The following is a 9,426-nucleotide window of genomic DNA, read 5'->3' on the forward strand; positions in this document are numbered from 1 at the left end:
TGAGGGTCAAACTATCACATAAAATCAACTATTATCATGGGGGTGCTTCTTCATCATAAAAATTTTCCTAAAAAAGGAGATAAAAGGGAGAAAACATAATTCTTTATAAAGAATAATGAATCCTATCATGTATCTAAAAGAATTTAAGATGAACTGAGTGATAGTTACATTATAAAATAAAATAAGCTCTATAATAAAAAAAATGTAAAAGAAATCTAAGTTTGACCATTATAGAGTTCCAATTTACCTAAAATCTTTTTGGACTCTAAAAGGTTAGTGATTTTATCATCAAAAGCCATCATTATGATACTATATCCCCTATAAAAAAATCAAATTTGATTTTCATCGTAGAGACTTGATGAACAAAGTACAAGTTGGGGGTAGTATTTGGGATTAGCTTTAGCTTTTAAATCTTAAAAATAGATAAGGTCATCATCATCATCATCATCATCGATAGCTTTTGCCTCTCTTTCACCTTGACCATTTTCCTTAGCTTGGCCCGACCTCTTGACTTGTTCAACCTCAGAAGTTTTATCGTTAGATTGTTAGGTTTTTAAAAAATAAATAAGCACTTGAGCCTGAACAAAGGTAATGACTTTCACTACATTGGAAGAAGAAGAAGATGAATAAAGTTAGAAGACTTTTCAAACTTAGAGGTCAAGCTAGAGCTAGACTCTAAGCTCGAATTAGTGGTAAGTTGAGAAAAAAAAAAGGTAAAAAAGGTATGGATTATTTAGAGCGAAAACAGAGGAAGTAGAAAAAAGGTCAGAAGGAGGAGCTGAATTGACCATGGTTATTAGGACTGAAAGGTTTTGAAGGTTAAAATCAATAATGGCTAGAAGCTTATCTATCTCATGATAAAACTTTTCCTTTTTGCTCAGACGTTGTCTTGATCTATTTTTGGCACTTAACAGACATTAGATTTAACCAGAATGTAGCTCAGCGATAGTTTATTCCTACAATAACAAAAAGGACTTCATTATTTTTTTGAAAAAAAAAAGACCTATTGGCCAATTCGACCTCCCTTTATTTTTACCTTGAAATTGTTAGATATGTTAAAATCAAAAGATAAAATGAAAGGAAAAAGAAACATACTGAAATTTGAGAAGAAGAAGGTCAAATGAAAGAAGGCCAAAAGATTTTAAAGTTCACAAAAACTAGTTGCTTGAGAGCTTAAAAGTCTGGGTATTGAGAAAATAAAACCTTAGAAAGCCCCTTATATAGTTAAGTCCCAAATAAGATAAACACTCTAGATTGAGCCATGTCACTATAATGGTTATTAAAGATGGCCTTTTATATTCTCAACCCTAATTCAAATAATTTTCAAATTTTATCTCTTCTTAATAAATGCAGATTTGAACATATATGCATAAGAGGGCATGTCGCTTCATTCACTATGTAAAACTCCCCATGCAAAACCTACTAGTATCACGTTGGTCGTACATGTGCTACATTTGACTTCACATTATCTATTACAAAAAATTCATAAGTATCATATCGGCTACTAACATAATAAGACATCAGGTATGTTATATGTATTACAAGCGTGACATCGATTATCTTATACTAGCACACATTGGCCACATCACCTCAAACCCAAATAATGCTACCACTTTATTCACGTCAATACTTTTCGTTTACTACCTTGGCTAATTAAAGTCGGAGCAATTGTTAAACAAAAGCTCTAAAAAAAACTTACACTTAGTTAGCTTCTTAGTCTAAACAATGATAAATCAATTGACCTTATCTTTGTCATTCTAATACCTTGTATTACTCAGTGAGAGATAGAATGTTAGGGGTATTTTAATGTCCAAAAGGTAAAATAGATTTTGTCCTACTTAATTTAAATCAGCTGACAAATAGAGATATTTTGGTCATTTTGATCAAACTGACGTATCAGACCAACCTAAAATCTCAAAATCCACATTAGCTCAACCACCTCAGCAATCTATGAACTAGTGCCTTAAGATCTTGACTTATCATGCCTTGAATGGACAGTTAACTACCAGCTTAGCTTGGGCTTACAAGGTCAGCCTTAGTCCCCTAGGTTGACCAACCTAGGTTCAAAGCTCTTCCTCACATGGGTATAAGTAGCCTTACCTAGGTGTTTTTAATTCATCTGGAACTTCTAAGCTTTTAAGTCTATATTCCATCCTATTTTCTTTCCTTTCTTATATTGATTTCTAACTTGAGTATCGAAGCACAAACGTTAGGACTATCCCTAGCCTTTATCGTTAATCGCTTTCTTTCTCTCTCTTATATTTACAAGGTTTTACCCTCATCAAATAGCTTGGCATAAACATTACTTTACCTCAGTAAGTTTTGGGTTGAAGAAAGTTAAGAGATTCATTTCGAAAAATAAATAAACTTCTATGACTATAATATAAAGGTAGTCTCTCAGTTTTCACTGTTTAAAATACTATTTATCAAAGCTATTAATTTCATGCTATTTGTCACATTTTGATTAGCATACAGATTAAAGTTAAAATAAATTTTTTAAGCTTTTAAGTATTTTAAAGTTTTTTTTTTCAAAAAATCACAAAATTGATAACTCATAGCAATTAATTACACAAACAAAAAATTCACAAGTAAAAAACATTTGCCCATCACATGAACAGAACATAAAGCATAGGTATAACAAATTGAAACCCAAAAAAACTCGATCCCTCTACCTCTTAGACTGCCACTGTGAAACACCCACCAAACTCTTATACAAAAATCAACCATCAATTGAAGGAAAGATCAAATAAAAAATAAACTAGAAAGACTAAAAAAAGAAAAAAAAAGTAAAAAAAAAGTGAAATGAAGGATAAACTTTAAGGGTTTAAAAATAGAAGTAAGAGAGAGAGAGAGAGAGAGAGAGAGAGAGAGAGAGAGAGAGAGAGAGAGAGAGAGAGAGAGAGAGAGAGAGAGAGAGAGAGAGAGAGAGAGAGAGACCTAAGTGTTTAATAGGCTTTTGTGCTAGAATAAATTGTAACATTTTAGAAAAAAAAAAAGGAGAAATTAAAGGTTAAGTGATCTTAGCCCAATTAAACCTAAATTTTTTTATTCCATCCAAATGTTAAATTAATAAGGTGTTTACAAATAAGCAGAGGAATAAGTTTCGGAATATTGTATAGTATACTTTTACTATTTATTATATATATTGTGTTATATATGTATATTTTTAGTGTTAAATTTAGGATTAAGGATTTTATTCATTTACATAGAAAATAAAAAAAAAAAAATAAAAGATATTATTATAGAATTTTTCAATAATTGGAATTGGATTTTTTTTAGTGACATTTTTTTTTTCAAAATTTTTCTTAAGATTAAAAACGATTTAATTAGTCAAATATGGGGAAAATATTTTGAAAATAATATATGCATATATATATATATATATTCTAGCTTGATAATTAAATTCAAGTAATTATTAAAAATTCAGAAGAAATGAAAATTACATATGCTTACTGTTAACCATATTTAAATCATATTTTTATTTTATATTTAAAAATTATGATTTCAAATAATTAAAAATTGTAAAATAATTAATTAATTAATTATTATTTTATTTGAGAGCATGTGAATTCAAATTTTTTATATAAAAAACCATATACACTTGTTATTAAATTAAAATTTTAAATAATTTATATTTATCAAAAATAAAAAATGTGTGACCCAGGCGTAGCTGGGGAATTTTCTAGTATATATAAATGTTAACGTCATTCCACGTAGAATCTATTAGTAAATTAAAAATAATGGTGCATGACGTAAAGGATGATTGAAAGGGTTGCAAAATCAAACATAATATAAAGCAAATCATATGACAATAATAGAGTATGGCCAGCAGTGCCTATCACATGTACCTAGCTAAAACTAGCTACATCATAATTAATACAATAACTCTTGTAATATTAATCCAAAACGCATTCTTTTTTGTTTTTTGCAAAAATCTAACACATGTTCTTTTTTTTTGTTTGGTGAATAACACATATTCTTTAAGCACAAGCTTTGATGCACAGCCTTACCTGTGTGTTTCAAAATGTTATCAATGAGAGATCATTATCATTGCAATTAGAATAGAACGTTATTATATATATTGTGGAGATAGATAAGTTATCAATATCAATTGAGTCAACTCTTATTGATTTTATTTTGGATTAAATATAAAAATAGCTCTTATATTATATTTTTTTGTCAATTTAATATTTTAAGAAAATAAATTTATTAATTGGTATTAAATTTTCATTATGTTTCATCTATTTTAATATCTCACATTAATGCCATTAGTTAATTTGTTGATGTAGTATGAACATCTAATAAGATATTGATATATGTCAAAAAATTCAATCAGTACCACATCCTCAACTGCTCATTTTGCATTAAAATTTTTTTTTAAAAAAAATAAAAAATTCTATTTTTTTAAATCTAAAATATTTTTAAAAATTATAAAAATTTTAAAATTTAATAAATATAAAATTTTCTTAAAATTAAGAAATATTAAAAAACTTAAAAATTGAAAACAAAAAGTACCAATTTTTTAGAAAATTTTGAAAATTAAAAAATCCTAAAATTTTAAAATATTCTAAAAATTTTTAAAAATTCTCAAATTTCAAAATTTTGAAATATTTTTAAAAATTCTAAAATTTTATAAAAATCCAAAAAATTTTCAAACATTCATAAAATTCATAAAATATATAAAAAATTAAAATTGTAAGATTCGAAGAAATTGAAAAATCAGAATTTTTAAAAGATTGTTTACAATTTGTTTATAAATTTTAGATTTTTCAAAAAATTTTAGATTTTTTTATTTTCAATTTTTTAAGTTTTAGTTAATCTGTTTTTGATTTTTTAAATTATTTTTATTAAAATTTGCATTTTTATGAATTTTTCATTTTTTGGATTTTTTTATTAAAGTTTTGAGATTTTTTAAGTTTTTAAGTGTTCATAATTTTTAAAAATTTTTAAAAATATTTCAGTTTTTATTTTTTTTTATATTTTAAAAAATATTTCAATTTTTTGTAATTTTTTTATTTTTTTTTATAATTTTTGTGAATTCTTTAGAATTTTTTTGGAATTTTTATTTTAATGCTAACATGACAATTGATCATGTGGTATTGACTAAACTTTTTTGACACTTATCAATATCTTATTGGATATTAATACCTTATTAGTAATGTGAACACCCAATTTGGTCCAGGCCCGGATTAATTGGGCCTGGCCCAAATATGTAAGTCTATTTTTCTTTTTATTTTTTATTTTGTATTTTTACACTTTTATTTTATTTTTATTTTATTATTATTATTATTGTTTTTATATATATTTTTCTTTTATTTTTATCTTATGTAGTTATTATTTATTTATTTATTACTACTATTTATTAATATATATATCCTTATTATTATTATTTTTTCTATTAATATTTGTATGTATATTTATCAGATTATATGTTATAATTTATCTGTTAATTTTTTTGATTTATCTGATTTATTTTCATTTGAATTTTTTTTTTGATTTATTCGACTGAAGATTGGATTGGGATTCAATCAGAGTCCATGTTGGATTCAATGATTGAATCCCGATCCAAAAAGGAGTTGGAGTTGATCAAAAACTCTTCTGATCAATCACTATAAAAGGGATCTTCAGGAACAGAAGGGAACACAGAAAAAAGTAGATACAGAGAAGAAACAGAAGCTAAAAAAAGGTTTTAGTGTGTTAGAATTCTGAGTCGAGTCTCCGTGTTATTTTTTTTCCTCAAGCCGAGCCGAACCGAACCATTCTCAGGTTTTTTTTTCTTTTTTTAATTAATTAATTAATTATTATTATATTAGGATTGTTTAATATTTTTATTTTTTTATTTTCATTTTTCTATTTTTATTTTTATTATTATATTAGGATTGTTTAATATTTTTATTTTTTTATTTCATTTTTTATTTTTATTTATTTTATTTTTTTTAAATAAAGTTAAAAAACATTTTTTTCTTAAAAATAAATGTTAAAAAAAAAAGATTTTGAGGAAAAGTTGAAAGTATCAATTTTTCTTAAAAATAAATTTTCAAAAAAGATTTTTTTTGAGAAAAAATTGAAAGTATCAATTTTTCTCGAAATTAAAGTTTTTCAAAAAATATTTTTGAGAAAAAGTTGAAAGTATCAATTTTCTTTAAAAATAAATTTTCAAAAAAAAAAAAAGATTTTGAGGAAAAGTTGAAAGTATCAATTTTCTTTAAGAATAAATTTTCAAAAAAGGTTTTTCTGATGAAAAGTTGAAAGTATTAATTTTTCTCGAAATTAAAAATTTCAAAAAAATATTTTTAGGGAAAAGTTGAAAGTATCAATTTTCCTTTGTACAAAAGCAATCATTTTTTTTCTTTTTTTTTTTATTTCTTTTAAACTTTTTTTAATGTTAAATCATCCGATGATAGAGCCTCTGCAAGTGAAAACAGTAATTTTTTTTTGCATATTCTTAAGGTGAGAGAATTTTCTTAATTTTTTGCTAAAAGTATTAGAGTCAATTGAGAATAATTTTCGACAACTAATTACTTGATAAATTTTTAAAGCTTATTGGATAACACAAAATTAAGTTGGTACCATCTTTTGATGGGCGTTGTGAGGGTGCTATAACCTTTCTCACACGTAATCGAACTCTCGAACCCTATTCTGGTTAGTAGACCCGAACCTATTTTTTTAGGGACCCTTAAACTTAGGTGTTCCCTGAAAGGACAGATTCTTTAGGTGGCCAATCGTACCTAGATAAAAAAGATTGGTGGCGACTCCTTAAGTCAATGTCTAGCGATAGATCCTCGGATCTAGACGTTATGACAGCTTGGCAACTCCGCTAGGGACTTTGAGAGTTAGGCCAACAAATAATTTGTGTTATCCAAAAGCCTAATAAAATTGAACCTTTTTGTATATATGTGTTATTATTCATTCATGTTTATTTACTTTGTTAATTATGTCATTCATGTGCATGTGCATAACATGAGCTTTATACCCGAGCTTCGTTCCTCTAGGAGAGAGTAAAGTACCTATTGCTTTCGTGAGGTCTAATGCCTCCACAATGGCTAGCGAAATACTCTCACTCAAATTAAACTTTTTTCGCTTGTAGCCTGTAATAGGTGAGGATTAAGGTACCTTACTAGTCTGTGATGGACAAGGATGTAAGGAGCAATTTGGGAACCTTTAGATTTTGACCTTAAACCACATATAGTGAACCTTAAGAGTGCCTAAACCTAGGATAGAGCCCTTTCTACCCAATGATAGATATACCCTGAAATTAAGACACAAAAAGGGTGTTTATCTAATCATTTTGATTGTTTAACTTTGTGCATCATTTTCATTATCATATGTAACATTATGCATTAGCATCACTTTCATTTCATCCATGGAACTAACTATGTTTTTTGTCTGATTGTATGCATCTGCATTACTTTCATGATCATGTTTTAACACAATCATTTGCATCCATTTCATATTAGATTTCATTCAGAAAAATGTACATTTCATTTATGCATCAAAGCATCATACATAAAGCATAGCATAATATTTCTAATCATAATTATGGTGCTAAAGGTTCAAGGATAGCTCTATCTAGTGAGAACCCTGCCCATCGATACAACACAAGATGCAGAGCCAGACAAATGGAGCAAGAAAATTCTCACAAATTTGAAAAGATAGAAAAAGCATAGGAAAAGATTGAAAGTGAGTTAAGCAAGATTTTGGATGCTCTTAATAAGCTGAATAAGAGAAAAAGAGTTGAAGATGATACAACCCAACAAGTTCCCCCATTACAAGAAGTGGCTGATCCTTTGTATCCTCTAGGTTTTAGCCCTCTTCAAGCCTAGTCTACTTAAGAGGTTTCATCGTAACACTTCACATATCCAACATATCTTGGAATACTGTCAACTTTCAAACCAGGGCATTATAATAGCTATGTAAATCCTATCTTTACTGAAAAGGTAGTAAAACCAATTTTTGATCTAAATGATTTAAAAAAGAAGAAAAAGATAAGAGTGAAAACTCAAGAAAGCTCCAAGATTAGTATGCTAGAGCAAAAGCTACGAGCTGTGAAAGGATTTAGTTTTTATGGGTCAGTTGATACTACTGGGCTCTACCTAATCTCTGATGTGGTCATTCCTCATAAGTTTAAAGTACCAAAATTTGAAAAATATGACGGTACGAAGTGCCCCAGAACTCACATCACCATGTATTACCGGAAGATGACAGTTCATGCTCATGATGAAAAATTCTTAATGCATGTCTTTTAGGATAGCCTTACTGGCTTTGTGGCTAGATGATATGTTCAACTAGACAGAACCCATATTCGCTCTTGGAGCGATATGGCATATGACTTCATCAGTCAATATCGACATATTATCGATTTGGCTCCTGATCGTTTGTCTTTATAGAATCTGAAAAAAAAGGTAAACGAGTCTTTTAAAGAGTATGCCCAAAGGTGAAGGGATATTACTTCTTAAGTATAATCTCTTTTGACTGAGAAAGAGACTATAGTGTTGTTTGTTAGCACTTTAAAACCTCCATATTATGAAAAGATGGTAGGGAATGCAATGAAAAACTTTACTGATATGGTAATTTTGAGAAAAATTATTGAGAGTGCCATCAAGAATGGTAAACTAGAAAGAAATAAAGCATCTAGCAAGAGAGTCCCGAAGAAAAAAAAATTGAAGCTCAAGCTGTGAGCTTTGATAGACAATAATTTGGAGGCTATCAACTACTCATCACCATGATATTTGTCATATTATCCTACTGTAAATAACACTTCCCCTTACCCATATCAACCATTTGTACAGTCACCTTACCCCCAAACATATCAAACCCCCTATAGGTCTCAAAATACCACATACAGTCCAAACACTCAGCTTACCTCAAGACCCCAAAATTGTTTAACTAACCCCATTGATGGTTCGTGGGAGCAATGAACTACCTATGAAAAACCTGTGTTTGACCCAATTTCAATGACTTATATAGAATTATATAAGGAGCTTTACAACAGCCATTTGATTGCTCACAATAAATTGAAACCCCTCAAGCTACTTTACCCCAAGTGGTACGATCCCGCAACTCATTGTGACTATCATTATGGGATCGTTGGTCACTCCACCAAAAATTACACCACTCTGAAACACAAAGTGCAACATTTGATTAAAGATGAAATGATCTGCTTTGATACAAGAGGAATGACTGCACCAAATGTTAGTGGCAATCCCTTGCCAAATCATAATATGATTGCTATAAGTAAAGAACATGAGTGCCATATGAAGAAAGAAGTGACAGATATTAAGACACCTCTCAGCCAACTGTTCGATGTTTTATGGAGAGCTGACATGATACAACTAGTAAGTCCACATAACTATCATAGAGCATATATAACTGGTACTAGTTGTAAGTATCATAATGAGGTAATAGGCCATTCCATTGAAACCTGTG

Source organism: Durio zibethinus, chromosome 18 (assembly GCF_047325235.1).
Source record: "Durio zibethinus cultivar Kanyao isolate XHJ-2024 chromosome 18, ASM4732523v1, whole genome shotgun sequence".
Taxonomy (NCBI): domain Eukaryota; kingdom Viridiplantae; phylum Streptophyta; class Magnoliopsida; order Malvales; family Malvaceae; genus Durio; species Durio zibethinus.